The sequence below is a fragment of the Callithrix jacchus genome, chromosome 1 (genome assembly GCF_049354715.1).
Source record: "Callithrix jacchus isolate 240 chromosome 1, calJac240_pri, whole genome shotgun sequence".
In the NCBI taxonomy this organism is placed as follows: domain Eukaryota; kingdom Metazoa; phylum Chordata; class Mammalia; order Primates; family Cebidae; genus Callithrix; species Callithrix jacchus.
Window position 1 is genome coordinate 46,587,234 of NC_133502.1, and position 26,915 is coordinate 46,614,148.

General features: G+C 33.9%; 1 long non-coding RNA gene across 2 annotated transcripts in view; it reads right to left on the bottom strand.

The window, feature by feature from the left end:
• LOC108589373 (uncharacterized) overlaps window positions 1–26,915 on the bottom strand; it is a 292,960-nt gene that overhangs the window by 53,433 nt on the left and 212,612 nt on the right. The window contains exon 5 of one of the 2 annotated variants that reach the window (XR_013525729.1): window positions 5,688–5,803. This is a non-coding gene — a long non-coding RNA (uncharacterized LOC108589373). Of the gene's footprint in view, window positions 1–5,186; window positions 5,804–26,915 lie in introns of those variants that run through there. The other variant, XR_013525728.1, reaches the window with a different exon arrangement.

The window sequence follows — 26,915 nt, forward strand, 5'->3', positions numbered from 1 at the left end:
TTTCATAAACATGCTTCTTAAAAAAAATCAGTTATAAAACTATTGAAGACATTATTTAGAGATCTTTCATAGCTATTTACTGAATTTCAGTTAAGTATTATTTTGAGTGTTCTACAATGCCTAGTAGAACAAGATTGTAATTGTTTATGTTTCCATTAATCTAACGCTTCTCATTGTAAAAGAAAAATACAGTAAAATTACTGTGAATAATGTATTTCTCTTTTGTAATGTAAAACATCAATCCACTTGCTTCACGAATCTAAAATTTCTTTCTGATTTGATTACAATTAGATATTTACTTAATCTTTTAATCATTATTGATTATATATACTGAATATATTTGTTGATACATCTAACAATTTTATTAACTAGTTACCATTCATTTACCCTCATTAGAATTTATTTTTTAATTAAATAAAAAGTAGCAAAATTAATTTTGTTCATCTTAGTCATGTTTACTTTATATGTGATGAATTAATTCGCATTGAAAGTATAGTTGTGATTTCCAGGTAGTTAGTAAATAATTCTCTAAAATTCTGTAGAAGTTTGTAGTAATTATGCTATATCCCTTAATATTTCCACATCTAAATTTGAATGTGAAACAATGGTTATCTAGAAAAACATAAACACAGAAAATCTTGAAAGAAAAGACAATAAACCGGTGTAGAAGTGTGAACTCTCAGAAGCTCTATAACTATATACATATATAGATTATATATAACTATATATATGTATATATTTACAGTTATATAAATAGTTATATATATAAAACTATATATGTATATATTCATAGTTATATAAATAACTATATATGTATATATTAATAGTTATATATGGTTATATATATGTTATATAGTTATATATATAAAAAACTATATATATAACTCTAAAGAATATATATAACTTTATATATAGCTCTATAACTATATATATTTATATATATAACTATAGATATATATTTATAATTATAGAGCTTCTAAGAGTTCAAACTTCTACATCAGTTTATTTATATATACATACTATTTGCTTCTTTGCTTGTTTTGTCACTTAAAAAGTACCAGAGATTAATGCTTTAAAGGCAACAAGAATATGTCAAGAAATAAGAATAGAGCTTATTTTGTACTGAGGCAATAGAAATATTATATTGTAAACATGTTTCTTAACCTTGGCTTAGACAGCAGACAGCCAGTCTTCTGCTGTGTTAATAACCAACCTGAAGAGGACAAAATGAAAATGTAATTATGTGATATAAAAAGCTTATTGATTTGTCAAAATGCAATCTTTCAAGAATTTTTTTTTTACTATGATTCTGCCAGAATTCTCTGTTTTTAACCTCTTCATGTTTTAACATCAGGAGTATCACCAATTGTGAAAAATAAATGTAACTGAGATAACTTAAGTTCATCAAGATGTTAATTTAAAAGTTTTCTATGAAAAAAAATATTAAAAATTATAAAAAAGAGTATGGAGACTAGTTTGATGAAAGTTGTATTTTAAAGTTATTTATAATGTTAGAAGCAGTGGCAATGGATATGTCTTTCATATTTTATTTGGTTAAAATATTCCAGATTTATACACAATGTTTGCTATAATTAGGTAAAAAAGATCGTGATCATATAATCAATTTAAAAACTTAAAATTATAAATGATACTATTCTGTTTAGGTATAATGAAAGGTTATCTTTGGTTTTGAAGTTATTTTAGAAATGTTCTTAAAGTCTTAATTCTTAAACTGAATACTCCAAATATATACATATATATATATATAGGGAGAGAGAGAGCGAGAGAGAGAGAGAGAGAGAGAGAGAAAGAGAGAGATTAAGAATGGATTGTTACATATTAACTTTTAAGTTACTTAAGGACTTAACGTTTTATAAAATTATTATTTTAAACATTTGGAGAGAAATACTATATTTAAAAACATTGACATAGAGTAATATTAATTTGATAAAATATGAAAATAGCAAAAAATCAGCTATTGTAGTTAACTTATATTGATATAAATACCTAACTGGTTTCTCAAATTCATATTCTTATATCCATGTCTTCCAGTTTGTACACCCACACACACACCCACACACACAGACATGTTTACACAAAGAAAACATGAAATAGGAAGGAGAATTAAATTTCTTCTAAGCCCAAAAATGTAGAAAGCTTTGAGAATGAATCAATGAAGCTATGATGAATATTTGCATTAAATATCAAACATTCACTGAATGGCTCATTTAATGTCACTAAGCTTTCCAGCAATATATATAAAAGTATTTGTTCTACATCCCAATGTGTGTATATGCATTGTATTCTGATATATGGATATTTCCCTAGATTTTAATACACAGATGGAATATATTTACTATATATTTTTGTCTTTTGGACACATAAGATTATTCAACCTTTCAGCAAGACTAGATTATACCTAATTTTTCTAAGGCAAAGTGATTTGTATTAGGAATATAACTCTTGAGTGGATCTGTCTAATTAGTGCTACCAAGTTTGGCTGTTTGTGGGCAAAGGAAGGGAATGTATTATGTCTTATTCCATGAAGAGGTAGGATTCATTAGTAAGAGCCACCAAGGTACTGGCCACCAAGAAAGCAACAAAATGTACAATAAAACTATACTATGTGGAAAATTAAACCCCTCTATCAAGGTCTACAATTGGTGAATACAAAGGTGACAAAGGTAATAGCCAACGGGGTTTTAATTATGGAGGATATGTCGAGTTAAAAATGTAGTTCACTTTGTTCAGGTAACACAGTATGTGCTTTTCTCCTTATTACAAGGCTTTCTATAATGAAGTGGTAAAAATAATTATAGAGTATAGGAAAATTTGACTGAAAAGCAATAACTCACCAAAAAATGCATAAATATATTGCCACTATGCCTAAGCCAGGAAAATTCAAGTGCAAAAAATATTTTCTCTAATTTTAACAGCAAGCATAGTCAAACCTAGTTTTCTAGTTCTTCTAAAGACTCCTGTTGAATGCTGATCATTTATTACATGATAAAAGTATTCTTAAATTACTAGAATCAAACAATTCAAATATTTTTGAAGACTGCATATGAATCGATCTGTGTTTAAAATTACAAATCTGGTTATAATAAATCTTAAAAGCTCCATTTTCTAGAAACTATAAATACCATCATTATTTTGAAGAAACTGATGTTTGCTTATATAGTATAGTATTTAGCAGAAAATATTTTTGAAAAATATTCTGCATTTTTATCATGTATGTTATTATGAATTGATTACTTCTGCTCACTAGAGGGAGCCTTCCCATGTAGCCTGGACCTTCTGCATTCCTTATATTTGGACTGTATTTCTATACAGGTAAAATCATACAAAATTGTAAAAGGAATGCTTGAAGTAATAAAATTCACATTTAATGCACAGTACATGATTTTAATAAATGCTCAATGTCCAGTGAAACTGGATGGATGGATAATGGATGCACAGATGAGTAGCAGAAGATATCATAATGCGCTTACCTAATCTTTGAGTTAGACATTGTAAAAACATACACCAAAACAATAATGTTTCTACTTCCCATATCATCTCTCTTAGTTGTAACAAAATTATTATAAATCTAGTTTCCCAAGACAGATTTTTGCTATTAAGTCTTTTTTTTCTGAGCAATAATTCTTATTTCTTCTCCATCACTATCCAGTTCATGTTAATTATTTAAGGTAATCAGCATAGCACACAATAATAAATGCAGTAAAGCACATAAGAAGAGAATGCATGTTTTCTAAGATCAGTTTATTCAGTATGAGAGGATTTTTGTAATAGCAACCACATATATTTCTTAAGGTATTTTTTTTAATTCTAATTTTGGATGCCAAAAAATTTAGTCTCCAATTTTTTGGATGCCAAAAAATTTAGTCTCCAATTTTTTGGATGCCAAAAAATTCACCCAAGTTTACAGTAGAGACAGAGACTATGATAAAGTCTGTGTGCAATAGCCTACAAGGCATAGATTATCATTTGTCTAATTTTTGTTTATTCTTATAAAATATATTATTATTGCAATTAAATTTACTAGTTGGTATTTTATCATTATTAGTACTATAACAATGCATATAGAAATAAACTATGGAATTAATTTCATTTCTGCCATGTACCATGCTATTAGTCTATGTTGATTTATAATAGGTCCTTTAAAATATGTCAGAAAAGGCGGGGTTGGGGCTCAGACCTGTAATCTGAAAACTTTGGGAGGCTGAGGTGGGTGGATCACCAGAAGTCAGGAGTTCAGAGCCAGCTTGGCCAACAGGGTGAAACCCTGTCTCTACTAAAAATACAAAAATTACCTGGGCATGGTGGCGTGCACACCTCTAATCCCAGCTACTCTGGGGGTTGAGAAGGGAGAATCACTCCATTAATGAAAAAAATATATAAAAAATGTGGGAGTTGAGAGTTGAGATTCATGTATTCACAGTAGAAAACACACGTTTTTAGTGTTTCTTAAGCAGGTTCTTCAAGTGTTTCATAAGCAGGTTGTTGATATTATATTGGCTAGATAATATTACCTTCAGGTTTCACTGTCAATAGGTTACAATTTTGAGGTTATGCCATTTTTATGTCCATGAAAACTTTTTACATTATGGGATTTGGGCTATAATAGATTTCTATATCCAGAGATATGCCTACCACATGTCCTATTTGTAGAAAGCATAGAGTTTTTCATTATTTTACCTCAGATTATTTAGGATATAATCATATCTTTTTTATTTATAAAGAGAATTAGAATCAACAAGTCTCATATAAGAAAAGGAGAACCTAAAATAAACACATATTAACTTTCTGTTAATTTCAGTATCCTCAAAAGCAGAGCCTAAGTCAAAACCTTTGGCCAGTGATGACTTAGGAGATGATCTCTGAAAGCAAGAAGAAGCCAAAGGAGTTGACTGAGGTAAGAAGAAAATCAATATAAGAAGCATTACCAAGGTGACCGCTGCTAAGGCTGATTGGTAAGCTTGCTCATAGACTCCTAGAGAGTTCATTTTACATATGCAAAAATAGGAAAGAAAATGGGCTATATTTTTAAGGAGAGACCTAAACTTCAAGGCAGTTCTTAAGCTTCCCACTAACTTTCTAGAGATTTAAAAAACTCTAAATAAAATACATTCACAAGTTATTTTTCAAGTAGTAGAATCTTGGAGTTTTGCCACTGGCTTTAAAACTTGGAATTCGTGGAAAGGAAATAGGTCAACAGTGTTTTGGGAATTAAAATATTTCTGAGTGGTCTCCTCTAAGATGAGCAGAGAGAGCATACTAAGCTTTGTGCTCAAAAAAATCTACATTCCTGAAAGTCACATCCTAAACGCTTAAGCCTTAAACTCCCAAGAGAAATAAAAAAATGGATTTGCAGAGTAACCTGTGAAAACCATATTAGGCATAAATGGGAGGTTTTCATTTGGTAAGGTGTACTTGCTGCTAGTATAAGTCTGATGCCAGAAGAGTTTGAGTCAGAGCATCAGTAGATGTACCATGGCTTCCCTCTGACTTCAGAAAGTTTAAATGTCAAAATTTAAACATGGGGACATATATACAATTCAAAGATTAAAAAATACATGAATGCTCTCCCGGAATCTTCTGCCCCCCGGACAAAAGTAGGAAGTATTTATCTACAAGATACCATCCCCAATTAGTCAAGGTATGCCGTGAAATATTGCCTCTCCTACCTTTTCTAGGTGTATATTTGTGTCTGCCATGTGCCGCAGCTGTCATCCTTCATGAACCAGAGGAGGAAATGGAAGATCCATAGCAAAATTTGGGTCAGGATGCTGTCCAGTTGCACCTAAATAAGAATAATCAAAGCCTGCTTAACACTGGTTGCAGACAGAACAACTTGAGGTGCAGTTGGGACCAAGAGAACTTGTCACGGCATGCAAATGTTGACCCATAGCACCTGTGATCCTGTAGTGCTGCTCCAGGCAGCATTAATTAAACTAACTGATATGAATCACTTTGATCACAAGGTACAATTTTTATAACCATACTAATTAGGTGAAATCTACTGTAATTGAAGTATAAAGTAATTTTTATTTGTGAACATCTTGAATCTACCATTTTAGAATTTTTAGGATGTTTTAAAAGCAAGAACCATGTTTTAAAAGAAGAATCATGTCAACTGAGGATTTAGAAACCTAGTGGTAAGGGAACCTGGAGGAAACAGATTTGCAGCTGCAGATTGAACACATGACCACCAGGAAAATTGTCACAACCGGGAAGTATGTTGGATATAAATTTGAGCTTCCTGATTGCATATGGGTTATGAAACCAGGAATTTTTGTGGGGAAAAGGAAAATTATGAAGACACGGAAGACTGTTTTCTGACCAAAAATGGTAGTTTATTTATAGCTTAGATATTCTATCATCAAAACCAAATCACCTATGAAATAATTTAAGCTTTTATATGATTTTTGTTATCTGGGGAAAATAGTTTGCTGTTTTGAAAAATTCACACATTTAATTGCAGACTTCTCAACACAGTTGTTTTTAGTAAAACAGTACACACTCTTTAGCCATTTATAGTTGAATTAACTATTAAGGCTTGTATGAAAAAACTAGAAAGAGTAAAAGTTAATTAACCCAACAAATGAACACAGAAGGAACAGGATGCATCCATGGGTGGTAAATCATTTCAACTGTGAATGAAATGGGAAAGCAAAAGTGATAGCCAGCTGTTCAGAGCAGTGCAAATTGTACACAGCAAACCTGTACTGAAAATCCAAGCTAAGGCTTAACATAATTCCTTCAAGGCAACAGATGCTCATAGAGGTAGAGATGAGCAGGGCAATATTTTGTAGAAAATTACATTTATATTATGATCTGTGATCTAGATATTAAATTGAAGATCTCTCATACTTGGTAGTCCAATACTGGAAACACAATTTAGTTCTACTCACATAGAAAATGAAGATTCAGTATTCAGTATTAAGCTTAAGTATTCAGTAATACTTACTATAACCATCTGGAATGAGACTCTGTTAATATACCATCATTCTTAGGAAGATGGTAGATAAACTGTGTGGAGAATAACTAGACTAGGTGTATTAAAATTAATAATCACAGATCTTTCTCAAAATAAAATATTTTCCAATGTTTATGGAGAATAGAAAGAGAAAATAAAGATACAATATCTATTTAATAACTGACAAAGATGATGAACAAATCAATAAAAAATGTAGACATAATTTTATTGTTAATAAACCCATAAGATGAACCATAGTAAACAATAATAACCCATGATACTAAAGCAAGCAGGAGATTCCATTAATGAAAATATTATACATGTGAACATTAATGAAATGGCAGCAAAAAGACACTATCTCCACCAAAATAATCACATATTGGTATTTTATCTCTTTAGATTTTATCCATAATTTTAGTGGTTATAATTGTATTTAACTTGGCATTTCTACTGCGTAAAAAATTCTTCCTGAATGTGAGGAATTTCCAGAACATTTTTTAAAAAAACTAATTTGCGACCATACACAGTGGCTTACACTGCGTTAGTAGGAGGCTGAAGTGAGCAGATCATTTGAGATCAAGAGTTTGAGACCAGTCTGGCAAACATGGTGAAACCCTATCTCTACTAAAAATACAGAAATTAGCTGGAGGTGATGTTGTGCACAGCTGTAATCCCATCTACTTGGGAGGCTGAGGCAGGAGAATCACTTGAACCAGGGAAGTGGAAGTTGCAGTAAGCCAAGATCAAGCCACTAAACTCCAGCCTGTGTGACAGAGTGAGACTCCATCTCTAACCAACAAACAAAAAACAACTAATTTATATAAGAATTACAGTATATACACTAAATCAGTGAGCTGATTTAAATATTTTGCCACTTCTCTTAATGAGGAAATCCTGAAATTTTAAACTGTCTTTAATATTTTCATTAGGATATGTGTTACATTCACATAAATTATGAATCCAGAACACAGTGTTATTATTTTGTCTTAAAGCCATGAGTAGTTTTTTACAACTTGAGAGCAAAAATAAAATGCTTCCTATTTTACTCATATTTGTATATACAATGCCCTTTCTTCTATCTTAAAAAAATAATTCTCATTTTTTTTCATACCACAGCAGCACAAATTAACTGCCATCATAAGTTTTAAAAAGTGACATTTAGCATTTTTTATAGTGCATGTTCTTTGGTAAAAGAAATACCCATTAATGTTATTTCATCAGAAAAGTCTTTATACAGATTTCATTCTTTTAATACTCTATATTTTTGCTTGATATAGAATGCCAGGTTGACATCTGTTCTCAGCAATTAAAAACTAGTTTTCCACTGTCCATAGTTTCTGAATACTCAACCAAGTTTTCTTACTTGCAATATGTCACTTTTCCTCTTATTTATGTCAACTCATTCACTGGTTTTAGCTACTTGGCTGTAACATACCTATGTGAGTTTTTTGTTTGTTTATTTATATTCCATCTTGCTCTGTGAGCTCTTGAAATTCCACATTTATGTAAATATGTTTATTTCCACAAGCAGATATTATACTCCCATTCTTTGAAGTACTCTCTTCCTTCCATAATGACTATAATTACACATGTTTGAACTTTTAATTACTGTCAAACATATGAGTTACTTCTTTCTCTCAGTAATTTTATTCTGTTTTTCAAATTAGATAATTTCTATTGGTCCATCTTGAAGTTTGATGTTTCTTTTCTTCCCATTTTCATTTTGCTCAAAAACTTAAATAGTGGATTGCTTTAGATACTGCATTTTTCACATCTAGTACTTAAATTTGGTTATGAGTATCTATATTTCTTCAGAGAATGTTTACCTTTTTACTCATTATAAATTTTCCTTACATTCTTGAACAAAGGAATACTCACTGCTTTAAATTTCTTTTTTTAGTTTTACAAACTCTAGGTCATTCAAATTTTGGTCTCTTAATTTTGTTTTTCTTGACAATCAACCATATTTTCTTTCTGGGGGGATTTTTTGACATTGAGAATAATAAGATACACTGTAGAAATAATGCATTCTGCCTAATTTCTCTGAAGAATATTATACTTTCATGAAGCTGGTTGCTTTGGCTGAATTCATACTGCAACTAGTTCTTAAGCAGCAGAGAGAGGACTAAATTTCTGTTAAATTCCTTTAAACTTAGCTTGCCTGCATGAAATCTGATTATACATATGCCATTCATGGATCAGTAATAAAATGAGCAAAGAACAGACATATTCAGAAAGTCAGTCTAACTTCCTTGACATTTCTCACTTTTCAAAACTCTGGTTGACCCAAACTCTCACACATATTTTATCAGGGCAAGATTATGTTTTCTATTAAAACTTTACTTCTTATTGTACAAACTTTGATAAGATGTATAAAAATAAACTTCAGATATATTTTGGAACTGCCACAGTATTCAGTGTACCCTGGGAATTATTTGCCTCTTATTCTATAATTTATCTCCCAGACTCTCACCTCAGGCTACATTGGCCTTTTAGGTATTGCAACGTGCAATGCTTCTTACCTCAGAGCTATGCCTTTGCTATTGCCATTGTGTACCTAGCAGAAGTCTATTTGTTTGTTTTCATGCTGCTATGAAGAAATATCCAAGAGGGGGTAATTTACAAAGGAAAGAGGTTTAATTAACTCACACTTCCACATGACTGTGGAGGCCTCAGAAGACTTAGAATCATGGTGGAAGGGAAAGCAAACACAGTCTTCTTCACATGGCAGCAGGAGAGAGAAGTGCTGAGCAAAGCAAGGAAAATTCACTTATAAAACCATCAGATCTCATGTAGACTCATTCACAATCACAGGAACAGTATGGAGAAACTGCTCCAAAATCTAATCACCTCTCAGGAGGTGCCTCCTCCAACACATGGGGATTTGGGTGCGGACACAAAGCCAGACTACATTATTCTGTCCCTGAGGCCTCCCAAATCTCATTTGTTTAACATTCCAAAACACAGTAATGCCTTCTCAGTAGTTCCCCCAAATTTCAATTCATATTAACCCAAAAGTCTAAGTCCAAAGTTTCATCTGAGAGAAGGCAAGACTCTTCCACCTATGAACCTATAAAATCAAAAGCAAGTTTGTTACTTTCCAGATACATTGTGGACACAGGCATTGGGTAAATATGCCATTCCATATTGGATAAATTGGCCAAAACCAAGGGGCTATAGGCCCTATGCAAGTTCAAAATTCAATAAAACAATTATTAAACCTTAAAGTTTCAAAATAATCTTCTTTGACTCCATGTCTCCCATCCACGTCATGCTGATACAAGAGGTGAGCTCCCATGTTTTTGGTAAGCTCTTCCCCTGTGGCTTTTCAGGGTACAGTCCCCTCCCAGCTGCTTTCAAGAACAGGCATTGAGGCTTTTCCAGGTGCATGGTGCAAGCTGTTGGTGGATCTAAATTCTGGAGTCTGGAGGACAGTGGCTCTCTTCGTACAGGTAAACCAGGCAATGTCCCATTGGGGATTCTGTTTGGGTGCTCCAACCCAACATTTCCCTTCAGGACTGCCTTAGCAGATATTTTCCATGAGGGCTCCACCCCTGCAGCAACTTCTGCTTGGATATCTAGGCCTAGGCCTTTCCATACATCCTCTGAAATCTAGGTGAAGGTTCCCAAACCTCAATTCTTGACTTTGTACACCCACAAGGTCAACACCACGTGAAAGATGCCAAGGCTTGATGCTTGCACCCTCCAAAGCAATGGCCTGAGCTATACCTTGGCCCCTTTTAGACATAGGTGGAGCTGAAGCAGCTGGGACACAGGGAACCATGTCCCCAGAGCTGCACAGAGCAGGGGTACCTGGGCCATGTCAAAGAAATCATTTTTTTTCATCTAGGCTTCCAGACCTGTGATGGGAAGGGCTGCTGTGAAGTTTTCTGAAATTCCCTGAAGACATATTTTCCCACTGTCTTAGCAATTAACATTAATCTCCTTGTTACTTATGCAAATTTCTGCAGCAGACTTAAGTTTCTCCCCAGAAAATAAGTTTTTCTCTTCTACTGGGTCATCGAGAGGAAATTTTCTAAACTTTTATGCTGGGCATTCTTAAACACTTTTCTGTCTAGAAATTTCTTCAGCCAGATACCCTAAATCATCTCTCTCAAGTTCAAAGTTTCACATATCTTTAGGGCAGCAAAATTCTGCCATTTTTTTCTCTACAGCATAGCAAGAGTATCTATTGTATCAGTTATCCAACAAGTTCCTCATCTTCATTTGAGATCACCTCAGGCTGAACATCATTGTCCATATCACTACCAACATTTTGATGAAAACCATTCTACAAGTCTTCAGAGATCTTCACGTCTCTCAGCATTTCCAAACTGTTCTACATCTTTCTGTCTTCTTCTGAGCCCTCTGAACTGTTCCAACCTTTGCCCATTACCTAGTTCCAAAGTTGCTTTCACATTTTTTGGTATCTTTAACAGCAGTGCCCAACTACCTCAGTACCAATTTATTAATTCATTTTCACACTGCTATGAAGAATAGCCTGGGACTGGCTAATTTATAAAGAAAAGGGCTTTAATTAACTCACAGCTCCACATGGCTGGGAGACTTCAGGAAGCTTACAATCATGGCAGAGGAGGGAGCACACAAGTCTTTCTTCACATGGTGGCAGGAGAGAGAAGTGCCAGCAAAGTTGGGGAAAGCCCCTTATAAATCCATCAGATGTCATGAGAAAAACTCACCATCATCAAAACAGCATGGGGGTACTGCTGCCATCGTAAAGCCACCTCCCACAACGTCCCTCCCCAAACACATGAGGATTACAATTTGGATTGCAATTTAAGATGAGATTTGGGTGGGAACACAGCTAGACCATATCAATAACAATACACCATTCTTTGATTCCTGTATTTCCTAGACAAATGTTCATTTAACCAGTTAACTATTGGTATTTAAGGTCACAGCACAGTTGCCTATTTATCCTGGAATATTTCATTAACATTAAAGTGATAGTCAATTTGCTCAGTAGATTCATGGTTGCTGAATGAATGCATACATGAAAAAATACCATGGAATTACTAAAAGAAACCATAAATGAGTAAATGTATGAATGAATAAATAATTCTGACTGACTATAAATCTTGTTTCTAGCCTGAATTTTCTTCTCAAATTTATATATATATATTCACCTATGCAATCAGTGTCTCCCTATTTGCTGATACACAAATATATTAAAATTAGATAAATTAATAACCCAACAATGAATGGCCCCTAAGTCTTTAAATTAAAGGAAGAGTCTCACATCTCTTACTTTAAATCAAAAGCTAGAAATAATTAAGCCTAGTGAGGAAGGCATGTCAAAAGCCATGATAGATGCAAAGTTTGGTCTTTTTTCCAAAATGGTTAGCCATATTGTAAATGTAAAGGAAAAGTTATTGAAGCAAACTAAAAGTGCTACTCCAGTAAACATATAAATTATAAAAAAGTACAACAGTATTGTTGATAAGAATAATGTTTTAGTTTTTTGGGTACAAAATCAAACCAGCCACAATGTGTCCTTAGCCAAAGCCTAATCAAGAACAGAACTCTTACTCTCTTTAATTCTGTGAATGCCAAGAGGTGAGGATGCTGCAGAAAGTAAGGTTTTAAGCTAGCAGAAGTCAGTTTATAATGTTTAAGGAAAGGATCCATGTCTATAACATAAAAGCACAAGGATAAGTAAAACAAGTGCTGATGTAGAAGCTATAGAAAGTTATGTAGAAGATCAAGCTAAGATAATTGATGAAGATGACTACAACAATAAGCACATTTTCTATGTAGACAAAATAACTTTCTACTGGAAGTATATGACACCTAGGACTTTCATAGTTAGGGAGAAATCAATGCTTGGTTTCAAAGCATCAAAGGACAGGCTGACTCTACTGTTAGGGGCTAAAACATCTGGTGATTACAAGTTGAAGTCAATGCTTATGTATTATTTCCAAAACACTAGTACTCCTAGGAATTATGCTGAATTTACTCAGCCTGTGCTCTAGAAATGGAAAAACAAAGCGTGAATGACTGCACATTTGCTTATAATGATTTCCTAAATATTTTTAGCCCCCTGTGAATACCCATTTCTCAGAAAAAGATATTTCTTTCAAAATATCACTACTTAATGACAATGTATCTATTTATCCAAGATTCTCATAGGGAGAATCTTGTATGAACAGATGTACAAAGATATTAATATTGTTTTCATGCATGCTAAAACAGCAACCATTCTGCAGACCACTAATCAAGGAATCATTTAGACTGTAAAGGCTCATTATTAAAGAACTACATTGTATAAGGCTGTAAGTGCTATAGATAAGTGATTCCTTTGATGAAGCTGAATAACATAAATTGAAAATCTCTAGAAAGAATTCATCATCCTAATTTCCATTAAGAACACTGGAGTTTCATAAAAGGCTGTCAAAGTACCATATTCAGCGGAGCTCAAAAGAATCTACCCAATTCCACAGATTCTCATGGATGCCACTGAGAGATTCAAGCCTTATGTGGAAGAAGTAATTGCAGATGTGGCAGCTATAGCAAAAACACTTTAATTAGAAATGGAGACTGAATATGGAACTGAACTGATGCTATCTCATGATAAAACTTGAACCAATGAAGAATTGCATCTTATGGATAGAAAAGAAACTAATTTCTTAAAATTACTTAAAATCTACCCCTGGCAAAGATGGTGTGAACATTGTTGAAATGACGACAAAAGACTCAGTATATTACATAAATTTAGTTTATAGAGCAGCAGCAGGGTTTGAAAGAACAGATGGAAATTTTGCAAGAATTTATATTATGTGTAAAATGCTATCAAACAGAATAGAATGCTACAGAGAAATTTTTCATAAAAGGAATATTCAATTGATGTGGCAAATTGCATCGTTGTCTCATTTTAAGAAATTTCCCACTCCAAAGAACTAGAGAAATTAAATAAATGAAACCTTAAATTAGTAGAAGAAAGGAGGTAATAAATAACTGAGCATAAATAAATAAAATTGAGACAAAATATACCAAATATCAACAAAAATGAAAATATTATTTTCTGTAAAGATAAGCAAAATTGGCAAACCATTTGCTAGACTAAAAAAATAAAGAAGATCCAAATAAATAAAATCAGTGACGAAGAAAGCAAATATTACAACTGATGTAACAAAGATACAAAAGATCATTAAATACTATTATAAACAGCTATGTGGAAATAATTTTAAAAATTTGGAAGAAGTGTATAAATTCCTGAATCTATGTAACCTCACAAGATTGAGTCATGAAGAAATATAAAATCTGAATAGACAAATAATAAGTAAAGAGATAGAAGTAGTATATTAAGTGAAATCTCTTGAAGACAATGAACAGAATGGTAGTTAGAAGAGACTGTGAAAAATGGGAAAGAAAAAAAAATTAGGTAATGGGTACAAAAATACACTTAGAATAAGTTCTAGTGTTTCACAGCACATTAGGGTGACTATAGTTAACAAGAATTTTTAGTATATTTCAAAATAGCTATAAGAGAATATTTGGAATGTCCCCAACACAAAGACATGATAAATATTCGATGTGATGGATATCCCAGTTACCCTGATTGGACCAGTACACATTCCATGCATGTATCCAACATAACTCTTGTACCCCATAAGTATGCACAATTATTATGTATCAATGAAACAAAAACCTATTTAAAAATCCAAAGCAAGAAAAATTTGTACCCTGGAATAGCTAAGATGCCTGGAGAAGAAAAATACATAAAAATGATTATTAAAATCAAACTGAGAGTGATCATTGAGGGAAGACAGGTGAAGGGTTCACAGGACTCTATACTAACTGTACTAGTTTTGTAACTGTGAATTTACAGTTATTTCAAAATAAAGAGTTAAAGGAAAAGCAAACCAGAAACATGGCAGCACTGATACCATGTTTTAGTATCCTTGATTGAAAATACAAAAGATAGTGCAACCAGGATGGCAAAACCACAAGTCCTCTGACAATACATCTAAACAAACAAACAAACAAACAAAACAAGGTAAAACAGTATACCTACACCTCAAAATGTAAGTGCAACCCCACTAACAGTTTTACAAGACCTGTTTAAATGGTTATAGACATTTATGCTGGAGGAAGCAGAGAAAAGCAGTGGCTGCTAAAGGATCCAATAGCAGGTAAGCAATAAAGTAACCAAGAAGTCCTAACTATGTGGCACTCAGTGGTGTTGCAGGAGTCAGGGGCTGGGCCCTATAAATTACTCAAACTAATTATTTGATGCTCCCTTCTAGGAAAAATCTGATAATTATTGAAGCCAGACAATGGATATGAGTGTCCATCAACTATTCTGTCAAATTCTGTATATGTTTAAATATTCTTTAATAAAATGGTTTTATTATTATTATACTTTAAGTTCTAGGGTACATGTGCAGAACATGCAGGTGTTTTACATAGGCATACGCATGCCATGGTGGTTTGCTGCATCCATCACCCCGACATCTACATTAGTTATTTCTCCTAATGCTATCCCTCCCCTGTCCTTCCAAGCCCAACAGTCCCTGCTGTTTGATGTTCCCCTCTCTGTCTCCATGTGTTCTCATGGCTCAACACCCACTTATGAGTGAGAACATGCAGTGTTTGGTTTTCTGTTCTTACGTCAGTTTGCTGAGAATGATGGTTTCCAGCTTTATCCATGTCCCTGCAAAAAACATGAACTCATCTTTTTTTTATGTCCACATAGTATTCCATGGTGTATATGTGCCACATTTTCTTTATCCAGTTTATCACTGATGGGCATTTGGGTTGGTTCCAAGTCTTGGCTATTGTGAACAGTGCCACAATAAACATACATGTGCATGTGTCTTTATAGTGAATTATTTATAATCTTTTGGATATATACCCAGTAATGGGATTGCTGGGTCAAATGGTATTTCTATTTCTAGATCCTTGAGAAATCACCACAGTCTTCCACAATGATTGAACTAATTTTCACTATGAATAACAGTGTAAAAAGCATTCCTTTTTCTCCACATCCTCTCCAGCATCTGTTGTCTCCTCATTTTTTAAAGATTGCCATTCTAAATGGCATGAGATGGTATCTCAATGTTGTTTTAATTTGCATTTCTCTAAAGACCAGTGATCATGAGCTTTTTTTCATATGTTTGTTGGCTGCATAAATGTCTTCTTTTAAGAAGTGACTGTTCATATTCTTTGCCCACTTTTGATGGGATTTTTTTTCATAAATTCATTAAACATCTGCCACCATGCACAGCTAATTTTTGTATGTTTAGTAGAGATGGGGTTTCGCCATGTCGGCCAGGTTGGTTTTGAACTCCTGACCTCAGGTGATCCACCTGCCTAGGTCTCCCAAAGTGCTTGGATTATAGGTGTGAGCCACCATGCCCAACTCTGTATTTCTATAACCTGATTTTCCTTCTCTTCTACCTGGAAGATCCACCTAAATGGACTCATCTTGGTCATTTTACTCTGTATATCACATTTAGAAATTATTTGCTTTTCTTCACTGACTGCTCAAGCTCCTTTCAATATACTCATACCTTCAAGACTCTGCTTTAAAACAATTTTTAGTCTTTTTTTTTCAAGTGAATAAATGAAAAATTATTTATTTATATTTTAGCTTTTAAGTTCAAGAAGTTAAACTTGGGTCATGGGGGTTGGTGTACAGATTATTTCATCACCCAGGTATTAAGCTTGGTATCCATTAGTTATTTTTCCTGATCTTCTTCCTCCTCCCATCCTCTGACATCTGATAGGCCCCATGTGTGTAGTTTCCCTGTATGTTTGTATGTTTTCATCATTTAGCTCACTTATAAGTGAGAACATGTGGTATTTGGTTTTCTGTTCCCGTGTTAGTTTGTAAAGGATCATAGTGGCCTCCTGATCCATCCATTTTCCTACAAAGGAGATAATTTCATTCTTTTTATAGCTGCATAGTGTTCAATGGTGTATAAGTATCCCATTTTCTTTATCCAATCTATTGTTCTTAGGAATTTAGATTGATTCTATGTCTTTGCTGTTGTGAACAGTGCTTCAGTGAATATATGAGTGCATGTGTTTAAAACAGAAAAATTTATATTCCTCAGGGTATAAATCCAGTGATGAGATTGCTGGGGCAAATGATATGTCTATTTTTAGGTCTTTGAAGAATCATCACACTGTCTTCCACAATGATTGAACTTCTTTACATTCCCACCAACAGTGTACAAGTGTTCCTTTTTCTCCACAACTACACCAGAACCTGTTATTTTTAATTTTTTTCATAATAGTCATTCTGACTGATGTGAGATGGTATCGCACTGTGGTTTTGAATTGCCTTCCTCTAATGATCAACAATATTGAACTTTCTTCATATGATTGTTGGCTGCATTTATGTTATTCTTTTTAAAATATTTGTTAGTGCCCTTTGCCTAGTTTTTAATGAGGTAGTTTGTTTTTCTCCTGTTAATTTTTTTAAGTATCTTTTAGATGATGACTATTAGACCTTTTTACATGCATAGTTTACAAAATTTCCCTCTTATTCTGTAAGTTGTCTGTTCACTCTGTTTATCATTTCTTTTGCTGTGCAGAAGCTCTTTAGTCTAATCAATCACATTTTGTTGCAATTGCCTTTGGTGTCTTCATCATGAAATATTTTTCCATTCCTATGTTACGAATGATTTTGCCTCCATTGTCTTCCAGGTTTTTTATAGCTTTGGATATTATATTTAAGTCTTTAATCTATCTTGAGTTAATTTTTGTGTATGTTGTAAGGAAGATGTCCTGTTTCAATCTTCCGCAAATAGCTAACTAGTTATCCTAGCACCGTTTACTAGTAGGAAGTCATTTTTCCATTGCTTTTTTTTGGTCAGGTATGTTGAGAATCAGACACTTGTACAAGAGGGACCTTATTCCTGGGTTCTCTATTTTGTTCCATTTGTCTATCTGTTTGTTTTTGTACCAGTACTATGCTGTCTTGGCTACTGTAGCCCTGTTTTATAGTTTGAAGTTAGGTAGCATGGTGCCTCCAGCTTTGTTCTTTTACTTAGGATTGCCTGGGCTATTTGGGCTCTTTGGGGGGATTCATATAAATTTTAAAAAATATATTTTTTTAGTTCAGTGAAGAATGTCAATGGTAGTTTAAAAGAAATAGTACTGAATTTATAAATTGCTTTGGGCAGTATGGCCATTTTATTGATACTGATTCTTCCTATCCATGAACATGGAATGTTTTTCCATTTGTTTGTGTCATCTGCGATTTCTGAGCAGTGGTTTTCAGTTTTCCTTGTAGAGATCTTTCACCTACTTAGCTGCATTGCTAGGTAATTTATTCTTTTGTAACTATTGTGAATGAGGTTGGATTCCTATTTGGCTCTCAACTTGACTGCTGTTTGTGTGCAGGAATGTTAGTGATTTTTGCATTTTGATTTTGTATCCTGAGACTTCACTGAAGTTGTTTATCAGGATAAGGAGCTTTGGGGCTGAGACTACAGGGTTTTTAGACATAGGATCATGTCATTTACATGCAGGGATAGTTTGACTTTCTTTTGTCCTATTTAGATGCTCTTTATTTCTTTCTCTTGCCTAATTGCCCTGGCCAAGACTCCAATACCATGTTGAATAGGAATGACAGAATACATTCTTGTCTTGTGACAGTTTTCAAGGGGAATGCTTCCAGCTTTTTGTCTACTCAATTAGTTTTTTGCTATGGGTTTGTTATAGATGGATTTCATTATTTTTAGGTATCTTCCTAAAATACGTAGTTTATTGGTTTTGTCTTTAGTTATGCTTATGTGATGAATCACATTTATTGATTCACCTATGTTGAAGCAACCTTGCCTGTCAGAGATAAAGCTTACTTAATAATGTTGTTTAAGCTTTTGGATGTGCTGCTGTTCTGGATTCATTTTGCCAGTATTTTGTTGATAATTTTTGTATTGATGTTCATTAATGAATTAGCCTGAAGTTTTTTGTTACTTGGTTTGTTTTATCTCTGACAGATTCTGGTATCAGAATCCTGGCCCTGTAGAAAGAGTTAGGGAGGAGTCCCCTCCTCCTCATTTTTTTGTAATAGATTCAGCAGGAATAGGACCATGTCTTCTTTGCACAACTGATAGAATTATGCTGTGAATTTTTTTGGTGTTTGGCTTTCTTTTTGTTTGTTTGTTTGTTTGGTAGTGTTCATAACAACTGCATTTCAGAGCTCATTATTAATTTGTTTAGGCATTCAATTTCTGGTTTAGTCTTGGGAGAACATACGTGTCTAGGAAGTTATTTCTTTTAGATTTTCTAGGTTATGTGCATAGAGGTAATCATAATATTCTCTGATGGTTGTATTTCTGTGGGGTCAGTGGTAGTATCCCCCTTGTAATTTCTAATTGTTTTTATTTGAAACCTCTCTCTTTTCTACCTTTCATTTTAGCATCTATCCATCTCTGTTATTTCTCACTGATCTCTGCCCACTCTTAAGCCAAACATAATTTAAAACATAACTTTTAATATACATATATTATCTACTTCTTTAAGTATATTGTAAGAATACATATACTGTAATCTCTATGAATTACAAAGTCTATGAAATGGTATTATGTAACAGAGTTATACTGTAGTTTTCAGAACATAGTAGGTGTTCAAAGTTGTGAAAATAATTAAAATAAATTATAAATATATTCATGGTAAGTAAAAAAATAACCAGAAAGATGAAATGAGAAATCAGTCTTCAGCTTGCCATTGTAGAATTGTTTCTTTAGTACTTTTATATTAAGAATAAATGTATCTTATCTATTAATAAATGTTACTCCTTTTAAGAAATAAATACCTTTCTTAATAATATATTAAAACTATTAATGATTCAAGTAAATATTAGAATGTTAATTTGTCTAACTAAATATTGCATTCATTTAATAATTTCTGACTGTAACAACAGAAAGCTCCTTTAAATTCCAACCAATACCGTGTTATAAAAATGACCTAAAAAAAACTTAGAGTGTAACAAATTGCAGTATCTTGCTTCCTAATCTCTTAAAATTTCAATGATTTATTTAGTATTCAACTACTTTGGAAAACACTAGAGGTAGAAAATAATTTTATTCAATGCTTTCATGTATTTTATTTCAAATTCTCATAGCTTAGAAGTAAGACCATCTGTGCTATATTAACTGGGAAAAGGATGTTTAAAAGGGAGAATTTCCTTAGCTTCAATACACAGGTGCTATGACTCATGGTATGGGAGAGGAGATAACAAAGCAGTACTTTAACTGCATAATCTAACTCTCACAGAGAATTGAAGATTGTCTACTGAAAGAATTGAGGTTTGAATTCATGATTGATGAGATTGTTGTATAAAGTAAAGAGAAACACTTTACTGATGGCACACATATGTTAGTTGCTGATAAGATGCTTTTTTGGTTCCATTATTATGCCAGCTGTCTTAAATGCATTGTTTCTTTTTTTAATTTTCTGAACATCTAGCTGTTTGATGACTGTTTATTGGTATCTTGATTCAAGAATATTTGTAAGAATGCAAAACTGAATAATTTTTCAGGAAAATTATTGTGGTTTGTATACTTATATACTCTTTTAATATTTACTCATTAAAATAAATTTCTACCAAAAGTTAAAATGCATAGTACCCTTGAAATTCCTTAAAAATTGCAATAAAATACATTGAAGTAAAATTAGATGTCATTTAGTTTTCCATTTCCAAATGATCGTTAGTATTTTTTGAGACTAAGGTGAGTCCTTGGTCTCAATAACTCACTTGAAGTAATTTCAAAATTTTAGAATGATATTAAAAATAATAAACAGGATATGTAAGTAAATAAGACTCCATTTATATAACAAATATTCTATAAATCAGCCTACTTTTCTTAGTATATATAGAACATATGTAGATTCAAATAAGTGTTCATCTTCATAAAAATGTAAGTAAACTACAGCCTCACACAGCATATTCCATGTAGAAAGCTGGAAACCAGTAATGACAAAAGAGAAATATCTAAGACTTTTACCTCCAAGAATTACCTAGAACCCTTTATCCTTAGATCAATATTCAGCCTCTCATAGGACAAGCCTTTTATGTGCTGAATTAAGAATGCAAAACAATTATTAGTGAAAGACAGTATTTTGTTTAGTGTTTACTATGACACAAGCCCTGAGCTTTGAATCCAGAGATAAAGAATAGTGTTGTATTTCCGGGGGCTAACAATCTTTCTGGAGATAAAGAAATATAGCAACTGAAATCTGTATCATATAGTAAAATGTACAAGTCAAAGTCTTCTAGAAGCACAGAGGAGAAAGCGTTACTGTACTTGCCACTGCAAATTGAAATGTAGAAGAAACAGTTATTTAGACAAGTAGTCACAAATTGCAGAAGCAGATAACCTGAAGACACTGCAGGCACCCTAATGAAGCAGATGTTCTTGGTAGAAATATCAGCAGTCTTTTATCAGATCTATTGCATGATTAAGTTCTTGGTTTCGGCAGGTTTTTAAATATACAGTTATCACTTTTAAACTTGAGATGACACACAGAATGGGATAAAATATTTGCAAACTATGCATCTGACAAATGACTGATATCTGCTTTCTATAAGAAACTCAAAGAACTCAACAACAACAAACCAAAAAAAGCATGCAAAATTGACAAAGAATATGAACAGACATTTCTCAAAAGAAGACATACAAGTGGCCAGCAAACATATGAAAAAATGCTCAATGCCAACATCACTCATTATCAGAGATATGCAAATTAAAATCACAATAAGATACCATCTCACATGAGTAGGAATTACCATTAGAGAAAAGGCAAAGAGCAATACATCTTGGAAACAACATCAAAATACGAAATACTTATACATGGTTGGTGGGAATTTAAATTAGCACAACCTCTATTTAAAATAGTATGGCAATTCTCAAAGAACTCAAATTAGATCTTTTATTCAATCTAGGAATCCCAATATTGGGTATATACCAAAAGGAAAAGAAATAATTATATCAAAGGTACACCTGCACTGGTATGTTTATTGCAGCACTGATCAAAGTTATGCAACCAATAGAAATGTGTATCAGTGAATGACCGGACAAAGAAAATGTGATACACACACACACACACACACATATACACACAAACCATGGTGTGTTCGTGTGTATATATATATACACCATGGTGTGTGTGTGTGCATATATATACATATATATATACATATGAACATATATATACATATATATGAACATATGTGTATATACATATGAACATATATACATATATGTATATACATATATACATATGAACATATATACCTATGAACATATATATGAACATACATGTACATATATATACATATATATATATATACAGACCCTGGAATATATATATATGTGTGTGTGTATCTATATAACACACACACACACCATGGAATACCATGCAGTCATACCCATACCAAAGAATGAAATCATGTCATGTCTTTTGCAGCAACATGGATAAAGCCAACGGACATTATCCTAAGTGAAATGACTTAGAGACAATGAGTGTTCACACATATATGTGGAAGCTATATAATAGGTACACATGGGCTTAAAGAGGAAAATAATAGCCACTGGGAACTCTATAAGGGGAAGTAAGAAAAGAATAGGGATTACAAAATAACTTATTAGGTACAATGTTCCCGTTAGATGATAGATATACTAGAAGTCCAAACCACATCATTATACAAGATATCTATGAAGCACACCTGTATACATTCACCTTGAATTTATTTTTAAAAAGAGCATAGAGTGTTTGAATGGGTTAAAAAGAAAAAGGGACCTTACTGTATACTGCCTACAGGAAACTCACTTCACCTATGAAGACACATGCACTGATAATGAAGACATGGAGAAAGATATTTTATGCAAATGAAAACAATAAAAAGGCCGGACACGGTGGTTCATGCCTGTAATCCCAGCACTTTCGGAGGCCAAGGTGGGTGGATCACAAGGTCAAGAAATCAAGACCATCCTGGTCAGCATGGTGAAACCCCATCTCTACTAAAAATACAAAAAATTAGCTGGGTGTGGTGGCGCACGCCTGTAAACCCAGCTACTTGGGAGGCTGAGGCAGGAGAATTGCCTGAACCCAAGAGGTAGAGGTTGCAGTGAGCCGAGATCGTGCCATTGCACTCCAGCCAGGATAACAAGAGCAAAACTCTGTCTCAAAGAAAAGAAAGCGAATAACAAATAGGAGTGGTTATGTTTAGATAAAACAGATTTCAAGACAAAAAGCCTAAAAAGAGACAAAAATAGTCATTATATAACAATGAAAGGAGCAAATATAAATTGTAAATATATACGTAGCCAAATATAAATTGTAAATATATCTGGAGCATCTAGATACATAAAGCAAGTATTATTAAGCTAAAGAGAGAGATAGACCCAGATACAATAGAGGAGGAATGAAACCCCCATTTTTAGCATTAGGCAGATCACCCAGACATAAAATCAAAACAGAAATATTGGATATAATCTTCCTTATGGACCAAATAGCCTTACTAGATATTTATAGACCATTTCATTTAAAAGCTACAGCCCAGACATTCTGTTTCTCAGCAAATGAATTATTCTCAAGAATAGACCATGCTAAACCACAAAACAAATCTTTAAATTTCAAAAAAACTGAAATAATTTTAATTATCTTCTCTGACCACAATGGAATAATACTAAAAATCAATAACAGGATGAAATTTAGAAACCATATAAACACAAATAAATTAAATAATATGCTCCATAATGAACAATGGGTTAATGAAGGGATTTTTTTAAATAAAAATTTACTTAAATAAGTGAAAATGGAAACACAACATACCTAAAGCTATCAATAATAACATTGAGAATGTAAATGGACTAAACTAAGAAGAGTCTTCCAGACATTAGCTTAGGTAAAGATATACCAAACATAGCACTAAGAGGAAAGTTTATAGCAATAAGCAATTACATCAAAAAAGTAGAAAACTTCAAATTAAGAACCCAAAAATACATCTTAAAAAATAAAAACTGTAAGAGCAAACCAAACTCAAAATTAGAAGAAGAATAAAATTAATTAAGATCAGAGCAGATAGAAAATTGAAGCAAAGGAAACAACACCACCAAAGATCAATGAAATGAGGGTTGTTGTTCAAGAAAATGAAACGAACAACGTTCTAAGTAGATTAACTAATAAAAATAGAGAAAAGACTAAAATACATAAAATCTGACATAAAATAGGAAATAAAATGTATACCACAAAAATTTAGAATCATAAAGAGTACTAATAAACAACTATATGTCAATAAATTAGAAAGCTTAGAAGAAATAAACCCCTAGACACATACCACATACCAACATTAAACCATAAAAAACCCAAAGTATAAATAGACATATAACAAGTAATGAGATGGAAACCATAATAAAATTATTCCATCAAAAAAAAGCCAAAGACCTGATGGTTCCATTGTTGAATTCTACCAAACATTTATAGAAGCAGTAATACCAACCTTACTCAGGCTATTTCAAAACTAAAAAAAGAAGGGGAGAATATTTTCAAACTTATTCCATGAGACTCCTATTTCCCTAATACCAAAATCAAAGAAAGGCACAACAAAAATAGAAAACTATATGCCAATAATACAAAAATCTTCAACAAAATAATAGAAACCTAATTTATAAGGACTTAAGCAAAACAAAAAACAAACATAAAAAACAATTAGGGCTGTAAACAGTTTTAGCAAAGTTGCAGGATACAAAATCAACATACAAAAATCAGTAGAATTTCTGTATTTCAGCAGTGAACAGTCTTAAAAATTTAAGAAAGTAATCCTATTTACAATATCTACAAATAAAATTAAATACCTAGAAATAAACTTAACCAAAGCAGTAAATCATTTCTACAATGAAAACTATGAAAGTAATTCCAGATGACAGAAAAAATAAAATATATTCCACGTTCTTTGATTGGAAGAATCAATACTGTTAAAATATGCATACTATCCAAAACTGTCTATTGGTTATTGAAATTCCTATCAAAATATCAATGATAGTCTTCTCAGAAATAGACAAAAATAAAAAGAGGTGAGTGGATGTGTGTGTGTTTGTTTACAAAACTTAAGCGCCTGTTAGCAAACCAAGTATTATTGAATAATTCAAGAAAACAATTGAAAAACTGGACTCAAGATGGCGCTGTGAGAACAACCCAGAATTGGAGCCCGCGTTGAATCCGCAAACGGTGAGTCAGTGCTGCATTTCCAGACTGATCTTTGTTGCCCACAGAACGGGGAAACTCCCAAGTATAAAAAGACACGGGACGCCAGGCAGTAGGTCTGCCTGGCGAAGCCGGCAGCTGGGGCGGCGGCCGGCCCTACCCAGCAATCCCCACAGGGCGCGCTTGTCCGGGTGCCTTGTTGAACCGGCAACCTGAGACTTGAGAGGGCTGGACTTGAGACTGAATGAGACTTGCACAGTAGCCCAGCCCAGGGGATTGCAGGGACAGATCGTTTGGGATACCCAGTGGGACGAACAAAACCGCGATTTCAAACTATCCCGGGCAGAGGGTCCGAGACGCTCTGTGGGGGAGGGGCGTCCACCACTACCGAGGCAACCTGCCCCAACTGATATACACGCCCACTGCTGAGGCAGCCGGCCGTTGCCGAGGCAACCCGCCCCAACTGAGATACACGCCCACTGCTGACGCAGCCAGCCGTTGCCGAGGCAACCCGTCCCTACTGAGATACACGCCCACTGCTGACGCAGCCTGCCATTGCTGAGGCAACACGCTACAACGAAGAGACTCCGCCGCAGGGCGTGGCGGAGACCACAGCAGAGCCGGCAGGAACAGCGCGAATCACACAACAGCAGGGCGGAGCCTCGGCAGCCAAACAGTGGCTAGTTTGCCTTCGAGCTGGGCAGGACACCTGATTGGACATCCAAAAATAAAGCCCAAACCCCTCAACACAGAGCATTTGAGAAAAAAAAAAAAGGTTGTTTAATGAGCTGTGTTGCAGCAGAATCAAACATAGCAGCCTAACAGCCCTGAATGAACAACAGAGTGCACAGCTCAGCAATTAAACCCCTATAAAGTACAAACTGTCTCCTCAAGCAGCTCCCTGACCCCTCTATATCCAAAAGACTGTCATTAGGCAGGCATCATCCTGGGACAAAGAGAGCAGAAAAAGAAACTGGTAGCATCCCTCGCTGTGCCACGGCTACTAGAGGTGCACCCCAGACAAGCAGGGTCTGGAGCGGACCTCAACAGTCGTACAGCGAAGGGGATAGACTGGTAGAAGGAAAACCAAGCAACAGAAATACTTCATCATCAACATTCTGGGTGTCCACTCAGAGACCCAAACGAAAAGTCAGCAACTACGCAGACGACCAGCGGATAAATCCACAAAGATGGGAAGAAACCAGCGCAAAAAGGAGGAAAACACCCGAAACCAGAACACATCGCCTCCTAGAAAGGACCAAAACTCCTCACCAGCAAGGGAACAAAGCTGGACGGAGAATGACTGTAATGAAATGACGGAATTAGACTTCAGAAGATGGATAATGAGAAACTTTAGTGAGCTAAAAGATCATGTATTAAATCAATCCAAAGAAACTAAGAACCTTGAAAAAAGATTTGAAAAAAGATTCGAGGAAATGATAACAAGAATGGATACTTTAGAGAGGAATATGAATGAATTAAAGGAGCTGAAAAACACAATACGAGAACTTCGCGAAGCAAACGCAAGTTTCAATAGCTGAATTGACCAAGCAGAAGAAAGAATATCTGAAGTTGAAGATCAACTCAATGAAATAAAACGAGAAACCAAGATCAGAGAAAAAAGCGCAAAAAGGAATGAACAAAGCCTCCAAGAAATGTGGGACTATGTGAAAAGACCTAACCTACGTTTGATAGGTGTACCAGAAGGGGACGAAGAGAATGAATCCAAGCTGGAAAATACTCTTCAGGACAT